The 22,636-nt window shown below is 39.1% G+C and overlaps 1 long non-coding RNA gene across 1 annotated transcript in view; it reads right to left on the minus strand.

Moving 5' to 3' along the window:
• Window positions 1-4,722: 4,722 nt before the first annotated feature.
• The window catches only part of LOC144456680 (uncharacterized), a 119,864-nt gene continuing 101,950 nt past the window's right edge, over window positions 4,723-22,636 (minus strand). Inside the window, exons 3-4 of the long non-coding RNA XR_013485696.1 lie at window positions 11,892-12,108; window positions 4,723-4,843 (exon numbers count right to left, since the gene is read on the minus strand). This is a non-coding gene — a long non-coding RNA (uncharacterized LOC144456680). The remainder of the gene's footprint in view (window positions 4,844-11,891; window positions 12,109-22,636) is intronic.

The following is a 22,636-nucleotide window of genomic DNA, read 5'->3' on the forward strand; positions in this document are numbered from 1 at the left end:
AGGGACCTTAAATTTCCACCTACAAGCAACTTGGGAATTTGTGTTGCTTGGAAATGTGGTCCTCACATAAAAGTCGTGCCTTTGTTGGGAGGTGGGATAAGAGTTGGTGGGGACAACTAGGGTATTGATGGTGTACAGTGAATGTCTCTCAGAACTTCTAGATATTATTTCAATATGGAAGGAGAAGAGTTTATAGGATCATAGGCAGAGCTGGAAGACACCTCGAAGTCATCCAGCTCAGAATTCTCACTTTACCGATGTGAAAACTGAGGCCCAGAGAAGGGCAGTGACTTGCCTAAGATGATACCAGCACATAGCAAAGTTAAGGGGAGACTCCATTTTCCTGATTCCCCTCAGATATTCCCAGGGAAAACCCATTAACCACATAGGTGCTAAATTTTATTTTCCCAATATGCCAAGCTGGTTTCTCCTCCTCCCCTTTCACTTCTGAGAGAAGAGTTTTTGGGGGACCAACAAACCTCTAGGAGGATGGAAGAGCATGGATCTAAAGGAAAGATTTCATGGCAAATGGGAATCCACAGGAGCTGATGAGATCACCAAGAGATATTATGTGGAGAGAGAACAGAAGAGGGCTCAGAACAGAGCCTTGGATTACACCCAAAGTTACAGAACAAGACATAGATGATGAACTTGTGAAGGAGACTGAACAGGAGCTGAGAGACAGAAGGAAGGAAGGAAGGAAGGAAGGAAGGAAGGAAGGAAGGAAGGAAGGAAGGAAGGAAGGAAGGAAGGAAGGAAGGAAGGAAGGAAGGAAGGAAGGAAGGAAGGAAGAAGAAGGAAGAAGGAAGGAAGGAAGGAAGGAAGGAAGGAAGGAAGGAAGGAAGGAAGGAAGGAAGGAAGGAAGGAAGGAAGAAAATAGTGATTAATATTATTAAATGCTTCAGAAGTGTCATGGGGGAATGAAGACTGAGAAAGGGCCATGGAATTTATCAATTAATAGATTGATAACTTTGAAGAGAATTTAAAACTGAATGATGAGATCAAAAGCCAGTTTGCAGAAGTCTGAGAAATGAGTGAGAAGAACAGAAATGAAACCACTGAGTAGAGATCGTTTTCCCCAGGAGTCTGGCTATGAAAGGGTAGAGAGATGTAAGATGACAGCTTGAGGAGATGGAAGGATAAACTGAAAGAGTTTTGTTTTCATTTTTGTTTTTTAGTTCAGTAGAGCACTGATCCTATCTGTAGGCAGCAGGGAAGAAATCAAAAAACAGAGAGAGGCTAAAGATTAGGTGGGGGAGGGGAAAAGGGTAGAGTGTTAATTGCAGAGATAATCTACTAGTGACAATGGGAGTGGATTGGATCGAGAACCCTAGTAGATAGACTGGTTTTGGTGAGAAGAGTTACCTCTTCATCCAAGATGAATAAAAGAAGGAAGAATGGAGGATGGTGTCAAAGGAGGGGGTATAGGGATAAGCTCTAGAGTAGGTGAGAAGGTATTCAAGGCAAATGACTTCTTTTCTCAGTAAAGTGAAACAAGGAAGGTCCTCTGCTTAGCCCATAGAGTGAAGCAATGGTGTAAGAGTTTGAAAAGACAAGATGTTTGAAACAACCATTGTTGGAAGTATAATAGAGTTAATAAAAGAAAAGTAAGAAAATTGCCAAGAGAACAATAAACAAAATAAACTAACAAAACAGAGTATCCATTTAAGTTAAAATATTAAAAAGTATAAGAATAAAAAAGTAATTTCCTTAATATCTAAAACTAGAAGCTAGCATTATTTGCAGTAGAGAAAAACCAGAGGGTTTCCAAATAAAATCATTGCTCAGGTAAATTTGGTAGGGAATTTCTCTGAACTTAGCCAGATTGGTCTTTGAGCAACAAACATACCATCTATCATGTAGCTTGTCGAGTATCTCTGTCAAAAACAAAAAAAAAAAGAAAGAAATCAGGTTAACCTGGACTGACATATTAAATGAAGCTATACTGGCTCTTTACCATAAGATTATTGATGGAAAAAAAAAGTGAGCCTTTGTTTCAGAGACGAGCTTAAGGTCATCAAAAATAGATCAAAGGCAATCAGTCCCACTCTTTCCTCTTGTTCCATTCTGGACCTAGTTCATTGTCCATTCACAGAATATGTTCAAAATACAAGTACTGATGGACTCTTTAGGTTGTCCTTTGAACTGCATGTAATATTAGAGAAAATGGGTGCTCTTCATCTACTTTGTATTTCCTATATATATATAGTAAAGCTGAGCTGTCCTATTTGGTGAGTGAGTGCCTGGCACACAGCAGGTGCTTAATAAATGCTTGTTGAATTGTTGTTGACCTAACCCATTATGTCTAGCCCTTCCCATATCATGCTTCACATTCCATCCAGCCTCCTACTCTAGAAATCTTGCTGTCTGCCCTATTACTTTCATCTCTACCTGCCCCTCAACCATGGGCCACTTTTTACCTCTTGTTCTAAGAACAGTAAATGGATCAATACTACCATTGCTTCTGGAAAGGACTAGACAATTGACTGCCACAACTCTGCTCACAATCCCTTTGACTCTACCTTCCCTTATATAATGTTGTCTGTTTGCCTTCCCCCTCTGCCATTAGAATGTAACCTTCTTGAGGACAGGGACTATTTCACTTTTGAATTTGAATCCCCTACATCTAATAGGACAATGCCTTGTCCATAATAGGCACTTAATAAATGCTTTTTCATTGATTCATTCAAGATGTGAGTAGCCTGCAATATGTTACCTGCAAAGAATTTTATAAAGAGAATTGGCATAAAGGATGTCAGAGAGATATAAGACTTAAAGAGAAAGTGAGCCATGTATGTAGTGGGAGAGATAAGTGATGGACACCTTGTAGGATCCACTGGCATTCATTAAAAGCTAAAGGATCTGGATTCTAGAGGAAGACCTCCCTCTAGTACATTGGTTTGACTCCTGATGAAGGATGGAGAAGGGGTGGATAAGTTGATATCAGCTCTGATGGGTGGAGTACCCATGTACAGGAGACCACAGATCCATTAATGTATGGAAATATTGAAGAAACTGGTCCTTAATGATTGTTGCTTCCATTAAAACTACTCACAAATCATCCCTCCAAGGATCTACTCTAGAATTTTATCAGAAATTGACCTTGTTATGTAGTTTGAAAGTACCTGTATCTCCCCCTTTTTTGATATTAAGAATAACATTTACCTGTCTTCAAACCTGGAATACTTCTGTTCATCACAGTTCCCAAAGTTCTTTATCTCAAGTTCACTAATCACTTCAATCTCATATTTATTAAACACTTACTATGTGCCAGTTCTTGTTGTACCCCTTCATACATCCCAATCTCCATGCCAGGGAGGCAGTTCTAAAGCAGGCATACCTTCATTGCTCTTACTCTTAGAAATATAACTCATCATAGCTACCATGTTCTACCGCTCTCTATAACTTGGGTAGATTCAGGTCCACTTCCCTATTCCCCAACCCCACTATCTCCAGGAATCTGTCTGATTTCTTATGTCCCTAAATACGGCACAACTCAGGCAGACTTTGTGATTAAATTTTGATTAAAAGTTCCATTTCCCAATTTTCCCTGCAAGTAGAACAACTGTAAGGGGATACCTTACCTACATGAAGGGCAGTACTTAAGCCTCTCTTTCCTTTCCTACTGAGTAACCTCCCAAGTTCCTCATATTCCCCAAAGTCAAAGCTATGCATGAGGCTACACTCAGTGTTCTTATCTATCACAAACTCAAAGATGGTATAGTCACTGCATCCCTAAATTCCAGTCAATTCTACATTACCCTTCATTCCCTGCTTATTATCTGGAATCTTGTTCAAAAGAACAAAGCTACTTAGCTGCTTGTCCACACCTTCTGAAAGATTAAATTTTCTGAAGGGCAAATCAAGAATTTATCCATTAGTCACTTTTGAGCTATGTAAAACACAGCAGCTATCCAGACATCCCCCATTGGAACCATATTTTGCACCTGTGCTTGCTCTGTGATCTTCCTCAGCATCTTGTTCTCTAATTACTTCCTCCAGCTGACCTGTAGTATACTCCCCTGGGTACCTCACCCTGGTTTCTTCCTCCTTTATTCACAAATTCTCATCACCATAATGCTCTGCTCAGGTTTGTTGATTTCCCTGATGCTCAATTGTACATTACCCTCCTCTCCAACCTAATTTGTTCTTCCTGCTACTCCCTCCCTCTCTCTTCCTCATTACCTGGAGCTACTTATCATAATAAGATATATGAGAAAGAAAGAACTAAAATCATTGAATTAAGCAGAAGTAACTCTACCTTCATTTTTCATATTTGGCTAGAGGAACTTTTACATCTGACTGGAATAGTCTCCTTCTGAAGAAATAGGAAGACTTGCTGAATGAAGTTCAAAGGTCTAGATTTGGGTTCATAACATAAACATTTCTCACCACATCTATATCTATAGCAATAATGTCTTGTTTTTCTGATTAGAATTTCTGGGATAGAAAGATTGTATGTCTGTCAAATTTTACTTTTCGTAATGTCTAGCACCCTGGTAGGACCAAAATTACTTTCTTTATAGAAGGGAATGTGAGATAGAATACACACTCCCTAAGGTCAGGGTCCATTTCATTTCTGCCTTTGTATAATGCTTAGCATAGTGCTTGCAGATAGTAGGTATTTAATAAATGCTTGATTACTGATTACGTACATTCTGTATTTACTTATCTGTGTACACTTTACATTTTCCAGCAGAATACAAGTTTGTGGATGTCAGGGGATGTTTCACTTTTGTTTTTGTCTTCTGCATCTAGCATGGTGACTGGCATATAGAAGCATTTAATGCATCCTTCTTGAAATTAAATAATTCATGTTTTGACTGATAAGAACAGATCAAGCCTGTGAAGAGAAGAAATCCAGTGATTATATAGAAATTGGGTTTTACTTATGAAAATGAACAGATATTTTTATTGGAAACTTGATGGGGAATTTTTTTTTAAAAAATGAAGTCTAGAAAGACTGCCTTGTAATAATGGCCATTATGATCAGTGTATGAGTCTGTTTATTACTGAGAGGACAATTCTTAAAACTTTTTAGCTCTATGAGTTTCTTTTACATCAATGAATGGAGAAGATGCCCTACTAAACCCTACAAGAAGCCTGAGAAATCTATACTGCCAGATCCCAACACTTATCTCAACTTCTTGGTTTACAATCCAGACCTTTGAACTTCATTCAGCAAGTCTTCCTATTTCTTCAGAAGGAAACCATTCCAGTCAGATGTAGATGCTCCTCTAGCCAAGAATCCCAATTTCAGCTTTCTAATGTTTTTTGTTGACTTTAATATTTCGATAGTTATCTCATCCCATTTTTCCCACATGGAATAATTTCATATTGGCAGATGTTTGTTGCTAATAAAATGAATTTAACACTTCTTAGTATTTTATTTCTTGCATCAGTTTAAAGTATAGAAAATGAATAAAAATCAGTAGCTATGAAAACAAATTGGGATACTAGGTACAGGAAAGGATGGAAAGGATGTGGCCTTTGAAACTGTTGCCTAAGAAGTCTGATCCTAAATAAGAATATTCTTATTCTATCCACTTAATACAGAGAGCTTTGACTGATGTTAAATACATTCAGTCAGCAGCATGAGTTTTTATTACGAAGCTGACAATTATCAAGGCTTTTCTTGGGTATGTGCATGTGTAAAGTCAAGTGAAGAGGCATTTATTAGGCACTTACTGTGTGCCAGGTGTAGTGCTAAGTGCTGGAGATACAGAGAAAGGCAAAAACAGTCCTTGCCTTCAAGGAGCTTACAATCTAATGAGGAAAAAAAGATGCTAACAACTTCATATAAACAAGATAGATACTGGATAAATGGTAGTAAAAGCACTAGAATTAATGGGGGACAGAATGGGGAAAATGTTTTTGCAGAAGGTGAGATTTTATCTGAGACTTGAAAGAAGCCAGGGCAGCCAAGAGACAGAAATATGGAGGAAGAAGATCCCAGAATGGGGGAGGGGGGTAGCCAGGGAAAATGCAGAGATGGGAGTTTGAATGTCTCTCGCAAGGAATAATAAGGAGGCCATGGTCACATACTTATACAACACATGGAGTGGAGTAAGAGGTCGGAAGATTGGAAAGATAGAAGGGGCTGGTTATATAGAGATTTAAAAGCCAAACAGAGAATTTTATTTTTGATCCTGGAGGTAATAAAGAATCACTGGAACTGACTGAAGATGGAGAAGTGAAGGTGCCATGGTGAGACCTAGAACTAGAAGAACTAGATAGCTGAATGGAGGGTAGCCTGGGCTGGGGAGAGACTTGAGGAAGGCAGACCAGTAAGCAGGCTATTGTAGTAGTCCAGGCATGATATGATGACAGTCTGCACTAAGATGGTGGCAATGTCAGAGAACAGAAGAGGGTATATATATATATATACATATATATATATATATATATATATGTATATATATAAGATGTTATGAAGGTAGAATTGACACAACTTGGCAATTAATTAGATATGGGGTGTCAGTGAGTGAGGAGTCAAGAATGACAGCTAGGTTGTGAGCCTGAGTGAGTGACTGGGAGGGTGGTAGTGCCCCTTGACAGTAAGAGAGAAATTAGAAAAGAGGAATGGTTTATGTGGTAAAATAATGAGTTCAGCTTTGGCCATGTTTAGTTTAAGATACCTGTGGAGCTTCGAGTTTGAGATATTTAGTAGTCAGTTAGAGATGTGAGACTCAAGGTCAGGAGAAAGGTTGGGGCTGTACAAGTAGATCTGAGAAGTATCTGCATAGAGATGAAAATGGAATTCAGAGGCACTGGAGATAATCAAGTGAAATAAGCATATAGAAAGAAGAGATAAGGGACCAGAGCATAGCTTCAAAGAATACCCACAGTGGGTATGACCTAGATATGGCTTCATTCCCCAAATGATTGACTTGGCTGATTCGCTCTTAGTAAGAACATTAACTTGAGGTTGCCAAGAGTAGTGGAATGTGTGTTGCGTTTAGAATCAGAGAACCTCGGTTCAGATAGATGCTTTTCCATTTTCTATCTGTGTAACCTTTGGCAAGTTATTTTTACCTCTCTGGACCTGTGTCCTTACCCCTAAAATGATGAGAATGGTCTGGGAGGTAGGAGGAGAATCAGGAGAGCGAAGTGTCATGAAAACTTAGAGAGAAGAGAGTGTGGAGGACAGGGTGATTAACAGTGCCAAAGGCTGCAGAGAGGTCAAAAAAGATGAGGACTTAGGGGGGAAAATGCATTGGATTTGGCAGTTAAAAGATCATTAGTAACATTGGAGAGAATTGATCCAGTCAAATGATGAAGCTGGGACTCAGACTGCAGCAATTAAGAAGGGTATAAGAGGAAAGGAAGCGGAGACACTGATTATGGCCTTTTCAAGGGATTTAGCCATGAAATAGAGAAGAGATATTGGCTAGTGGGGAATAGATGGACCAAGTGAGGGTTTTTTCTTTGAGAATGGAGTAGATGTGTGTGTGTGTATGTGTGTGTGTGTGTATGTGTGTGTGTGTGTGTGTGTGTGTGTGTGTGTGTGTGTGAGAGAGAGAGAGAGAGAGAGAGATTTATTAACATTAATGGAAGAAGAAACCACAGAAGAGTCCTAAGAAATCTCTCCTACCTATCCATGACATTTACCATTACCTCTGAGTTGTTATTGGCATACAAAAAACTTTATCCAACTGAAGTCAGTTGCTGAATAGTACAGTTCCCTGGTATGGGAATGGGGCCAAGATTATGGGTTCAAGCCTTACCTAGACAAGGCAGTTTTAGTCTCTTCCATGGCCTCAAACTTCTCTGCTGACTTTTACATGAGACTAGGCAGATGATTAACACAAACTTCATGGGATTTATAGCTGGGAAAGACTTTAGAGTTCACATGAACCAGACACATCACTTTAGAGATAAGGAAGCTGAGGCCCAGAACAAAGAAATGACTTGCCCAAGGATATACAAATAGTAAATGGCAAAATTTGGATCTGAACTGAAGATCTTTGATTTCAAGAGCAGCAAGCTTACTACTTCTTCAGTATTCTGTACTTCCCATTACTAGGGGAAAAAAAGCCCTTCAAACTAGTGCTCTTACTAATGGTGACTCAGCTCACTAAATCATTTGGGGAATGCAGCCACATTCCTGGGACAACAGTATGTCATGCTGTTCATACTCACCACTAAAGGAGGCTTTTTTTCTCCTAATTCTCCATAGAAGTCTGCAAAATGGGCAATTTGGGACAGAAATCAGCATTGTACAAAGTTGACAAGGCCTGAGTTGTCATATCCTCTCTCCATTTGGAACCTTCACAGTCAAATATCCCGCAACTTTTGGGGTTTGGTGTAAAAGTCAAGAAAGAAGCTAAAAGGCATTCCATCAGTCCAAGGCTACTTGCTATTTAACCTTCAAAGTAATAAATGCCCAATAGGTGATTGTGGATTGAACTGTACTCCATTCTACCCATCTTATCCTAACTTGCCCTGAGGAAAGTAACTACCATGTTCACTGTGTCCTGCTGATAGATGAGATGCAGCAAACAGCTGTGTATATGTCGCACCCAGATGTTTTAGTAAATATGTGTAAGCTAGCCAGCCAGCCTGTAGTCAGCCATTTCCATAACCGTCTCCTTAAAGGGGACCTGGTTTTCCTTCCAAATATGAACAACTCCTACAGAACCATCATAAACTGACTACTCCAAATTAGCAGGGGAGAAGGGCAGCCAGAGTGTCCATTACCATGAAATCAACCCTCCTTTCTGTCTGATTCTTTTACAGCCACATAGGCCACAGCTGTACCCCTCTGCTGTCCTTGAGGTACTGCCCTGCAAAGAGGTGCTAAATCAGGCAATACCATAATGGCCCGAACAACTGGTGCTGAAGTCAGAGGCTAGGGAGCTAACAACAATTCTGTTGCTACTTATCCTTCTGACCTTGGACAAGTTACTTAACCTCAGACCCCTAACAGGGGTGGGGAAACCAGGGGCCCAGGGTGCCAACATTTAGAGGGTGTGGAGCCTTCCTCTGTGGCCCACTAAAAACTACTGAGCTTAGCACCTTGTCATCAAGAATAAGTGTTAAAAGAAGCAAGGTAGCAGATGGCAGCTCCTCCTCAGCCTGTTCCCACCCTTTCTCCTCCATCCCATCACCAGATAGGCTCCCTAGCAGTGAGCTTATGCCATCCCAAGGTCTCCAGTGTCTTGTGTCCTGGGGTCTCTTATCCCATGACCCTGCCGATTAAATTTATCCTAAAAAGATAAATAAATAGGATAAGGTAGGATAGGATCAGATCAGATAGAATAAGCTGGGGGGGGGGAAAAAGATAGAGAGAGGGAAGAAGAGAGGAGAGGAGAGAGAGAGAGAATTGGCATTTATTAAGGACTTATTATGTGCTGGGAGGGCCATCTCAAGCCTTCCTGATCTATATCTGGCCACTGGGCCCAGATGGCTCTGGAAGAGAGTGAGGTTGTTGACTTTGCACAGCCTTCCCTCACTTAAATCCAATTCACTTGGAAGTCATGGCATCCTCTTCCTGATATCATGGTCCTCCTCAAGAACAAAGGACAAACAACAACAATTATGTTGCTAGGCCCTTTTCTACAAACTAGGGATACAAATCCAAGAAAATTAAGATAGTTCCTACCCTAAAGGAGCTGACATTCTAATGAGGAAAGCTAATGCATAATAGAGTGTGAGAAAGAGTAGGTGCCTACAATGTAGGTGCAAGGTGAGGAGATAAAGAAGTGCAAAGAGTAGATCAAGCTGGGAGTGAAATGAGAATGCCTAGGGCCCCTCATAAACTAGAGCCTTTAGTATAATTTGTCCTGAGCATATTTCGTAAAGTTTGTCCCTGAAGCCAAATTTACTAAATATGGTTCTCCTTGACTTGCCTGTACATTCCCATTCCTGAGGAAAGTAAGACCAATCTCTCTTCGAAGGATCTTGTGAAAAACTAGGAAAAATGAAACTTCACATCCTATTGTAATACTGTTGACATCCTGAATCAAAATTTATTTAAAATTTTTAAAAATATAATTTTATAATTATTTAATCCAATAATGTAGAACGCTTTCTATCTCATGAACAGAAAACCAAAAAAAGTTCTTTGCAGCGGGTCTGTATGTATCCTCTTGCCAGCATCACCACTCCTTTGTGTCATCACAATATTATGACCACTTTTCAGCTAAGGAAAGAACCACTGAGAAGTGAGAGCCAATGTCCAAGATGACGCAGAGAGATAAAAGAAGGAACTTCTCAGATCCCAGAACATCAGGAATGAAAACCTGTCTCAAGTACCTGAGATCCAAATAATTCTCTTTGGCAGTCTGGTGAAACTTACTTTACAATTATGTTTTTAAATGAATAAATTACATTTGATTAAAAAAGAAATCCAATTATAAACATGCAGTTTTTAGACAAAGTAATCAAAGATATCTATAGTCATATGAAAAAATGCTCTAAATCACTACGATTAGAGAAATGCAAATTAAAATAACTCTGAGCTACCACCCACACCTATCAGATTGGCTAATGTGACAGAAAGAAAAATGTCAAATGTTGGAGGGGATATGGGAAAATTAAAACACTAAGGCACTGTTGGTAAAGTTGTATATTGATTCAACCATTCTGGAGAGCAATTTGGAACTATGCCCAAAGGGCTATAAAATCATGCATACCCTTTGACTAAGCAATACCACTACTAGGTCTTTAAGCCAAAGAGATTAAAAAAAAAAAGGAAAAGGACCTATATGTATAAAAATATTTATAGCAGCTCTCTTTCTGTGGTGTCAAAGAATTGAAAATTGAACAGATGTCCATCAATTGGGGAATGGCTAAGTAAGTCGTTTTATATGATTGTCATGGAATTCTATTGTACTGTAAGAAATGATGAGCAGGATGCTCTCAGAAAAACCTGGAAAGACTTACACGAATTGATGCAAAGTGAAATGAGCAGAACCAAAACATTGTACACAGTAACAACAATGTTGTATCATGATCTATTGTGAATAATTTAGCTATTCTCAGCAATACAATGATCCAAGATAATTCTGTAGGACTTATGATGAAAGGTACTGTCTATCTCTAGAGAAAGAACTGGTGAGCCTGAATGCAGATTAAAACATACTTTTTTCTTTATTTTATTTTTCTTGTTTTTTTTTAAATCTGTGTTTTATTTCACAGCGTGACTTATATGGAAATGTGTTTTGCATGACTACACATGTATAACCTATGTCAAATTGTTTGCCTTTTCAGTGAGAAGGAGGGGAGGGAGGGAGAAAATTTGGAATTCAAAATTTGAAAAAAAAGAATATTAAAATTGTTTTATGTCTAATTGGGAAAATAAATAAAATATATTTTTTTAAAAAGGAAATCAATTATATTGAAATACTGTGTGTGTGATATACGTATGTGTGTATGCATGTAAGTATATACAGTCACAGACCTTGTGTTAAGGATCCCTGGTTTAGAAGAATGTAATATTGGATAGATAGACATCCCTAATGATTATGTGGGGTGGGGTGGAGTGCAGAATTTGAAACTGCTTCCAAAGCTAGACATCAGGAATTCTTCCCTCAAAAGAGTTTTGCTCTAATTAGGGTATCAGCTAGCCACAAAAGCCAAGTGAGACACAGTACAGAGAATTGAAAACTCCAGCCAGGTCTTTGAATAAATGTGGTGACAGTTCCCAGGGCAATGTAGCTGTCACTCTTTTCCAAAGTGGATAAACTAAACAAGTTATGTAATCCATAGTATGGTTTCAGAAAAATATGGAAATCCTAGTTAGAAATGTTGCCAAGTGAGCTAGAACAAGAGAACAATTTATACAATGACAACAGTGTTATAAAGATATTAATGACTTCGAAAGACTTAGGAATCAGCGCAATGATTAATCACAAATCCAAAGGACTGATGATGAACATATTACTCACCTCCAGATAGAGAGCTGATGGAGATAGAGTGCTAACTGAATCATATTTTCTTTTCTGTCTTTCTCTCTTTCTTTCTTTTCTTCCTTCCTCCTGTTCCTTCCTTCCTTCACATGGCTAATGTGGAATTTATTTTACTTGGCACACATATTTGCAATGGGTCTTGTCTTTGTTGTTTTCTCAATGGCGGTGGTGCAGGGCTGAGAGAGAGAATTCAGGACTGAAAATAAAATGAAATTGAATTTTTTTTAAAGTGGATAGTGTGGTTCTCACCTTTCTTAAAATTCTTCAGGTTATGGGACTGTACGCTATTTATATAATGGGCATCCAAAGTCACTCAGGAGGAGAAACCCCAGCTAGGCACCCATTAGTAACCTTTTTTGGCTGATAAGCTAAAGTAGCTAACTTTACACTCATTAGAAAAACAACTGTCCTGCCAAAAACAATAAGAATGTTCCTACAGTAAAAACCGAGCATGTAAAACTGACTTGTCAGACTCAACTCTTCTCCCAAAGATGAATTTCTGCACATTTCAAAGCCCCCCAGGAGCCACTCCCCAAGTCCCCACAATCAATGGACATACCTCCAGTCAGGTCAGGCTCCTCACTATCCTCCTAACACTCCTTATTGTCCCTTCTCATTTCTGCCTCTGTGCTTTTGCCTAAGCTGAGCTCTGCAACTGTAGCTCACTCTCCCCACCCCACTCCACCCCCAACTACTTTCTACCAGTACAAACACTGGTGATATTCACATCCCATCTCCTCCATGAAACTTTCCCCTACTATGACAGGAGAATGATGAAAATTAATTTTGCTTCTTTCATAACTTGACACAGTTTACCTTGTCTATTCATTCCAATTCTCCCCAGTTTATCAAATATTACCAAAAAATTGCTACTGAATCAAAACTTATGTAAGATGCTACCTGTATAAAAGAAAGTTTTGCAACGGAAATCGGCAAACCTGAGCTTTGGTCCTGGACTGCTCATTCATTCATTCATTTTACAAACATTTAGCATATATATTATATACTATTACATATTAAATATATAATTTATATAATAATCTAGCTATGTATAATCGAGATATTAGATATAGATATATAATATTATATAAAATATACATGCTATATATTATACACATACACATACACCCTTTGTTGTTGTTCAGTCATTTCATTCATGTCTGACTCTTCAGGACCCCATTTGGGGTCTTCTTGGCAAAGATACTGGAGTAGGTATCGAGTCTTTAATGAGGGTGGGTAGGGAGGGAGGAAGGGAGAAAATTTGGAACCCAAAGTTTTAAAAACACATGTTTAAAAAATTGTTTTCACATGCAACTGAGAAATAAGAAATACAGGAAATGAGGTATAGAAATCTATCCTGCCCTACAGGAAAATAGAAGGGGAAGGGGACGGAGGGGGAAGAAAGAGAAGGGAGGGCAGATTGGGGAAAGGGTATACAGAATGCATGCCATCTTGGGGTGGGGGGAGGGATGAGATGGGGAGAAAATTTGGAACTCAAAATCTTATGGAAGTGAATGTTGAAAACTAAAAATAAGTAAATCAATATTTAAAAAAAGATCCTGGAGTGACTTATAATAGCTACATCTCCAACCAATTGACAAGTCTTGTCCCTTCTGTCTCCATAATATTTCTTGCATCCTTAGACCTTCTCTCCACAACCCTAGGTCAGTCCCCACCTTTACTACTGCAATTGCCTACTAATACATCTCTGTTTGCCTCGAGTCTCTCCTTTCTCTGCTCTACCCTTCACACAGCTGCCAGTGATATTCCTAAAGCACAAGTCTGGCCTTATCATCCCCATATTCACTGAACTCCAGTGGCTCCCTATTGGCTCTAGACCCAAAAATAAACTCTTCAAGTTTCATCTGCCTTTAGCAGTCTTATTCTCCTTTATTCCTCTTTGTGGACACTGTGATCAAAAGTGCCTCCTTGCTGCTCCTCATGTTTAGCATTCCACAGCTCATCTGTCTGCTTTTGCACAGGCTAGCTTCCATGCCTGGAATGTACTTCCTTCTCACTTCCAGCTCTTAAAATCTCTAGCTTCCTTCAAAGCTCAGCTAGTAAGATAGCCCTTTACATAAGTCCTTTCCTGATCCTTCCAGCTGCTAAGAGCCTTCTCAAACTTATCCCACATTTACTTGGTATGTTCACATCCCATCCAGCTATCCACCCCAGGCATCTTATCATCTGCCTGCCCTGCTTCTGTTCCACTTGTGGGCCTCTACTGAAACAGCACCCTCCCTATGGGACCTACAGAAACCTCACCACCACTATCCATCATGTTCCCAGGTCCTGGGGGAGATAATCCTACTCAGCTCTGGATCTACCATGCTAGGCTGAGCTGCTTTGATTGGAGAGAGTGCAAACTCATCTAGCCCACTATATCCAGCTGGTCCAGGCTAGACCATACTTCACATCGACCCACCCACCCAGTCAGTCAGTCAGTCAACAAGCATTTATTAAGTACTCACTGCATACCAAGCACTGTGCAAAGTGCTAGGGAGACAAAGAAATGCAAAAAACAACAAACAGAAAACCCAATTCAGGTCTGAAGGAGCTCACAGCCAACCACAATGCTGTCCAGTCCTGCTATCACACACATGCCTCTCCTCCTCCTTTTCTCCTCTTGCTCTTGGCACAGTAATGAAATCAGTACCTCCATTACTTCTAAAAAGGGCATGTCAATTAATTGCCCTGTACCTTAACTCACTATTTCTGAGACTACACACAAGAAAACTCCCTTCCCTAGCCACTGAACAGTGAACCTTATATAGGTTGTCTCCTTTGGAATTTAAGTTCTTTGAGGGCAGAGATTGTTTTATCTCCAAGTCAACAAGTTCAAACCAAATTAGTCGTCATACCTCTAAACCTGCCCACCCTCATATTCTTCATTCTTTTGATGACTTCACCAATGTTGACATAGAGGCTGACATATAATAATTACTACTTTTTCATTCATCTTCCTTCCCTCATAGAATTCATTTATTCATTCACTCGTTCATATATTTTGTGTTTACTTCTATATTTCCATATTGTTTCCCTTTTTACAATGTACATTCTGTAAGGGCAGGGACATGTCATTGTTTTCTCTATATACTAGCCTTTTGCAGTGATTGGGATAGAGAAGGTGCTTTAAAAGAAATTCTTGCTGATTGATTGATTGATAAGTACATCCTATGTGCAGAATTCTGTTCTTAGCCCTGGAGGAGATGTAGTTTAGAGAAGACTCAGTCTCTGCCTTCAGAAAACATACAGTCTAGCGGTGGGATGAGATACAAATATAGAACTTTAATTTACAAAATTATATGATCATTGAATTGAGAAGTACAAAGAAAATTGCTCCATGAGATGCAAAAGCAGCAGTACTGGCCAATGGGAAGATCAGGTAAGACTTCAAGGAAACAGCAGCATATGAGTCATCTTTTAAGGGATGGGTAAGAATTCAATAAGAAAGGGAAGGAAGAGGATTTTATAAAGAATGTTATGAGCATGATAGTAAGGGAATGCTGTTGTGTTCAGAAAATAAAGTAGTCCAGTTTGGTTGGTATGAAGAATACTTGAGGGGAGGTAATATTGGATATAACTAGAAAGGTAGGCAAATAATATTGAATATAACCAGAAAGTTGGGTAAGTGCTAGATGGAAGAAGCCTTGAGTGCCAGGCAAAGGAAATAAAATAAATGAAAAAAGTATGCTTCAATCTGCACTCAGAGTTCACCAGTTCTCTCTCTGGAGGTGGATAGCATTTTTCATTTTAAGTCATTAGGAATTATCTTGTATCATTTTATTACTAAGTCACTTACAGCTGATCATAGTTCAATATTGCTGTTACTGTATTTACTCTTCTCCTGGTTCTACTCACTTTGTATCAGTTCATATAAATCTTCCCAGGTTTTTCTGAAGTCATCCTCCTCGTCATTTCTTATAGTCTTCCGTCACAATCATATGCTACAATTTGTTCAGCCATTCCTCAATTGATAGGCATCATCTCAAATTCCAATTCTTTACCACCACTAAAAGAGCTGCTATAAATATTTTGTACATATAGGCCCCTTTCCTTTTTCCTTGATCTTTTTGAGATTCAGAGCTCGTAGTGGTATTGTTGGGTCAAAGGACATGCACAGTTTTGTAGTTCTTTGGGCATTGTTCCAAATTCTTCTTCAGAATGGCTAGAGCAGTCCACAACTCTACCACTGTCCCTATCTGTCCACATCCCCTCCAGCCTTTGTCATTTTCCTTTTCTGTCATGTTAGCCAATATGACAAGCGTGAGATGATACCCGAGATTTTTTTTGGTGAGGCAATGGGGTTTATGTGAATTGCCTAAAGTCACACAGCTAGTGAGCATTATGTGTCTGAGGCTGGATTTGAACTCAGGTCCTCCTGACTCTAGGGCCAGTGCTCTATCCACTCTGCCACCTAGCTGCCCCCCAGACTTGTTTTAATTTGCATTTCTCTAACCAATACTGATTTAAAGCACTTTTTTCATATGACTCTTGATAGCTTTGATTTCTTCTGAAAATCATTTGTTCATATCCTTTGGCCATTTATCAATTGGGGAATGACGTGTATTCTTATAAATTTGGCTCAGTTCCCCATATATTTGAGAAGTGTGGAAAGTTCTGCTCTTACCAACCCACGACACCATCAAACTGGATTCCAGGGAGTTTCTGAAGCCATGGAACCAACAGAAAACTCACTTGGATAAACTTCTGGCTTTACCAAAGACATTTCAAAAAGAGACTTTTGATATGATAGGAAAATTAGAACTATCTGAAACTATAATGTTTGGTCAGGGGGAGGAAAAGGAGAACACAGAAGGAATATCTAAGAGGAAGATATTTTAGTTTTCCCTATATGCCCTCATTGCCTCTATTTACTTCCTCATCTAGACAAGCATTAAAAGCTAGGTCCCAATTTACTGATTTTTGTGCAGATTAAGGTGCTGATCACAAACTTTTTGAATCCAGAAATTACTCACTCTCAAACTATTTTTCTATGGACATAAAACCTAGGACCTTTTGCCCTTTGGTATCAATTGTTCCATCAAGAGCTATTTAATAATAATTAAAAACCCCATAGCAGTGACATCTTCATTGGCCTTCCCCAGTAAACGGTCAGAGCAGCTCCTGGTGATGGATGCTCTTTGATGGGTTTATTTCTTTGCCTACATGAAGGAAAATTTTTTCCTTTCCTCTCTACTAAATAGCAGCCAGCAGTTGAAAGACAGTGTCCCCACTCCTACACAGGCCAGAGGATTTTTTGTTAGTACTTTATATGTCAAAGGGCTTTAAATCATTTTTGAAAGTAGAAAAATTGGAGGCTTTTATATTGAGTTGTTGGACTTTTGCATTCTTTTTCAGACAAGTTTCAAACTGGAGCTGTAACTAGAAAATGGAAGAGGGGGTAAACCAAAGTCATTTGAATTATCTAAGAATATAGTACTTTTGCTTAGTTGTTCAGAGAGGGGGAAAGTACTTTTGGGGAAACTGAATAATCCAGGTAGCAGACTTAATATTTGTTATTTCAATTCATTTAATGAATGTTGAATGAGGTCCTAGTACAGATCACAAAATCATTTGGTGAGGAGGAGACTTCTGGAGAGAAAATACGCCCATGACACACTTTTAAATTCAATCTGCATTATTAATATTTTCCATCACTTTCCTTAATTCTAGACAATCAACAAAATAACAAAGTGATCCCTGATTTGTGGGTTTTGCCCTCTGAGATATAAATGTTCACAGTGAAAATTTAACAGTCTGTTCTCATGCCCTGATTGAGCTGGCTCCAGTCCACCCCTGGCTGAGGACATAATGGAGCTCACTTACAAATAATTCTAGTAAAAAGAAGAATGTGAAAGTACAGTGCGGAGGTTGGGGTGGCACGAAGTTCTCCAGCAGTTCAAAGGAAGAAGAAATCATTCAATATTATAAGATCATCAGATTTAGAGCCTGACAGTAAGTTACAGGTCATCTAGTCTGGTCTTCTTATTCTAGTGACTTGCCTACCATTCATCAAAGTAAGCAGATGAGCAAGGATTCAAAACTAAGATCCAGCTCAAAATCCATATTCCTATAATCCAAATAATCTTCCCAATGCATGCTCATATAACATCCCCCTGTTCAAAAGTCTTCAGTAACTCCGTATTTCCTATGAGACAAAACCCAACTCCTCAACCTGGTATTCAAAGCCTTCACAAATTCTTCTCCAACCTACTTTTTTGCCTTATCTCGTACAACACTCCTTCATTCACTATATTTAAACCAAACTTCACTGCTTAGTACCTTCCTTTCTCACCATAGCATCATAGATTTAGACCTGGAAGATTCCATAGGAACCACCTAATCTAACCCCTTCATTTTATAGATGAAGGAACTTAAGCCCAAAGAGTTGTCTGACTCCATATGCTTTTTTCCACTACAACACACTACCTTGACTTTACTCAGACCATCCCCCAGACTTGGAGTAAGTTCCCTCTTCCTCCATTTCTTCCTGTTCCAATTCTTCCCTTCCTTCCTTCAAGGTCTTATGTGTCACCCCATTCATGAAACCTTCCCTGATCTTCCCCTCCTCCCAGCTAAAAATGATCTCCCTTTTCCTTCCTCAGCCTTTTCTCAGAAATGTGTAGCTCTCTTTTGCCCTAGTCTTCGCCCTGTGTTGTGACCAACAAACAAACCAATAAGATGTTTGCTATTGTCATGGGGATGTGCAATGTAAAATCCAAATGGAAGAGGGATTCCCCATAGATTGTGAAGTCCTCCCTTTTTGCAGATTTCATCATTCTGATTCTATGAATACTGCAGAGCCTCCTCAGTGAGATCCATAATCATTCAAAGAATTCAGCCTGACAATCCACTCAGGAAAGACCACTGTTCATCCTCCATTTTTCAAAAGGACCAGTGACATCACAGGGTAATAGCTTGACTGGGATTAAGTAGAGCAGAATTGCACAAAGTTATCAGCCTCACTCTCTCTTTCAGACTCATCAAAGTCCAGTGGCAAAACAAAAGCCAGGAAGACTGGAGATGGCCCAGGATGCAGTGGATGACCTTGGTATTTTTTATGTCTGTCCAACCTCTAAGCCCTCCACAGCACCTGCTTCAGCCATCTTCCTGGTTGTTGGAACAAGTTGTTCTCATCTGACCATTCCACCAATGGAAGTCTTCACATGGTGGGGATAGACATCCCCCTACCTCACCAATGGGTTTCAGGTCTAGCAGTTACTCTCACTCTGGTTTAGCCTGTCTGCCCAGACAGTTTTACTGGAGTGTGGCCACTATACACACTACAGCTTCTTGGAACCACACATGAGAGGTGAGTGAAAGGTGGACACCAAAGGTGGATGGACAGCCCTGAGAAGGGCTCAGCAAGCCCTCATGCGAGAGGTGCTAGTCCTCCCTGAACACCCCACCCACCCCCTAGTTAAGACCAAATGGATGAAGAATGCCTAGTGTCACTAGTCTAGACTAGTATGTAGTTGGATGAACAGTGTCTTTAAAAGGCACTGTTGAGGACAGTGAAGTGGGCCTAGAATTAAAGAGAAGGAAGGAAGTGAGATTATATTTGGGAAATTACATAGCACTGTCAACACTTCTAAACTCCTCCCAAGAGCAAAGCCCCACCTTTTTGACACTAATGTTCTTTCAGTAATGTTATGTTCTACTCTGTAATATTAATAAAATAATATTAAACTCCTACTGTGTGCCAGGAACTGTGCTAAGCACTGGGCATACAAAAAAGGCAAAAGACAGGCCCTGTCCTCAAGAAGCTTATAATCTAATGGAGCAGCTTACAGTGGCAGTAGCTCTTGTAACACCACAATATCTGAAGAATCACTACAGCAGTTGGCCCAAAGGCAACAGAGAGGTGTGACAGCAGATGACCAGTGATGATATGTGAATTAAAAAATAGTGCAAAAGATATCATCCAGTAAATGTAGGATCAGAAAAAAATCTAGGTGGCATAGTAGATAGAGCACTGGAGACAGGGGAACCTAAGTCCAAATCCAACCTTAGACACTTGACACTTACTAGCTGTGTGACCCTGGACAAGTCACTTAACCCCATTGCCTAGCCAAAAAAAAAAAAGAAAGAAAGAAAAGGAAAGAAGGTAGGTTGGTCATGAAAGCTCAGCTCAAGGAATAATAGATGACTAACACTAGTGTTATGCTATAATGTTAAAAGACCTACAGGAAGTCCTCTGACACATGGAGTAGATCTTGCATTACAATTTATGGAAGGACATAGAAAAGGCTCTCACAGGATGAGAAGGTTTGGATTGGTTACTATTGGCACCACTGGAAAGAGTACCCGTGTTGATGAAATCACAGATCCACTGGAGTATATTAAACTATATTGTGTTTATTTATATACATGTCTTGTCTCTTACCTACTAGCCTATAAATTCCTTGAAGGCAGGAGCTAAGCACTTATTTTATTTCTATACCCCTATACAGGGAGTGACTCAGCAAGGCAACTAACTGGTGGGGAGAAAGAACAAAGGAGGGAAAGAAGCATACATTTAACCCATAGAGTCTGTCATCCCATGTCACCTACTTTCATATACCCTCCTCAAGCTAAGCGTTACTCTTTTGTTTCTTTCACTTTAAAGATTTCCTTGACATTATTTTAAAGAGATATTACTTGTATAAAATGGTAAGAGGATTCAGTGTAACTCACCCTTGTCTCTACACCATCCTAGAGATAACATTGTATCTGCCCTAAAGTGCATTTTACTAACACACCATATCTTCCTAATGTATACAGTGCTTCCTACATCATACCTACTGAAGTAAGGCTACCCAGGACAACCAGAAGCTATCCTGGAAATTCTAAATAACACAGAATCACGAGCAGTTCTTCCAAAAGTTAATCTTTCTAGGGACAGCTTAATCATTTATTTTTACACGTGAAGAAACTGAGGCGCAGATCAAATCCAGAAGTCAAATCTCAATCCTCTAAGTGCAATTGGCCCTGGCTTCAGGTCTACAGCTGGTCTACTAGTATCAATTAACAAGCAAAACACATACAGTATGTAAGGCACTGTGCTAAGCTCTGGCAATACGAAGACAAAAATAAAGCTGTTCCTGGTCCCATGAACCATACATTCTATCAGGGGAGACAACATGTGACATGGTAGTATACACAAAGTAAAGACAAGGCAATTTTGGGAGGGGGCATTCACAGCTGGAGGAGTCAAAGGAGGCTTTAATGTGAAAGGTAGTATTTGAGCTGATCTTTGAAGGAAATGTTGGGATACAAGTCAGTGAAGACAGTATCAACCCAAATTCAGAGCTTTTAGTCTTTCCTTCTGCAGAGAAATGGGGGCTATGTGTTGGAGGTCAAAGACCACGCTTAACTTTTAGCTTTATTGACATTTTTTTCTTCAAGGACTTTGAAGCTGATACTATGAATAGACATTCTTCTTTTTTCTTTTTCTTTTTTTTGTTTAGGCAATGGAATTAAGTGACTTGCCCAGGGTCACACAGCTAGTAAGTGTTATGTGTCTGAGGCCATATTTGAACTTAGGTCCTCCTGAATCCAGGGCCGGTGCTGTATCCACTGTGCCACCTAGCTGCCCTGTGAATAGACATTCTTAGCTATCAACAAGTCCAACATGAGAGGGGGATTTTTCATATGGGCTCCACATTTATGTGCTCATAGTTTTCATTGACAAGAAAATCGTGTGGAAATTAACCAACTCCAAGAATTCAATGTTAAAGATGAGTGAGAGAACACTGCAGCATTTTAAGAAAACCAGAATACAAAGAAATACATAGAGAGAGAGGTTGATTTGTGCCCACCTATTATGAAACAAGGGGTTTCCTGAATAAAATCATACAAAATAATGAAGTATACATGAATGTAAAGAAATATGTTGGCACAATACTTAACAATGAGTTGCTCTATCTACTTGTCACTAAGGAAGAGGAGCTTATAGACTTGCTTTCCTCAGCTATGAACCAGAATGATTAACAGAAAAAGAAAAAGTAATTTTTAAAGTTTTTAATAAACAAATAACTCCAGTAACAATGAAGGAGGAGGAGGGGAGAGGAAGAAATAAGATTCTTAAGGGAAATTATATATTTATAAAAATGTAATTATGTACATATATATTATGACAGGGAACAGAACTATTGTTTATTTATAAAGGTTAGGATAATTTTATTGTAGTGAATAACAAACTCACTAACAATTTTTACTCACTAACAAAAGCCCTGCTTGGTTCTTAGCCAGCAGAAACAGTCTTTGGACTTCCTAAATAAAGGATTACTTTATTATTTGGAAGTTTGAGAATTGTTTCCTTTGGCTAAGAATCAAACAGAGATGTTTGTTAGTGAGTAAAAATTGTTAGTGAGTAAAACTATTCTAACTTTAATAAATAAAAGTGATTTTAATAATAATTTTTCAATAAAAGTGATCATCCTTCAAGTGTTTCTGGGAGATAAGGGCAATTTAAAAGTCACTACTCTGAGTAATTTTCTTAGTGCAGAAAGAATAAGAAACTAAAGATCAAATATTTGAGTGGGGGTTGAAGGAAGGCTTGAAAATACTTGCTACAGAAAATTTCAATACCAGGATTCTCATGGCTTATGAGGTAGGCCAATAAGCAAATTCAGGAAGCTGAAACATCAGACACAGACTCATAGTCCTGGGCTTATTAATTCAATTGTGTGTGAAGGAAATTGTGGACATGACAAATAGCCCAGGAAATAGTTAATTAT

Source organism: Phascolarctos cinereus, unplaced genomic scaffold (assembly GCF_003287225.1).
Source record: "Phascolarctos cinereus isolate Bilbo 61053 unplaced genomic scaffold, phaCin_HiC Scaffold_4;HRSCAF=312, whole genome shotgun sequence".
Classification (NCBI taxonomy): domain Eukaryota; kingdom Metazoa; phylum Chordata; class Mammalia; order Diprotodontia; family Phascolarctidae; genus Phascolarctos; species Phascolarctos cinereus.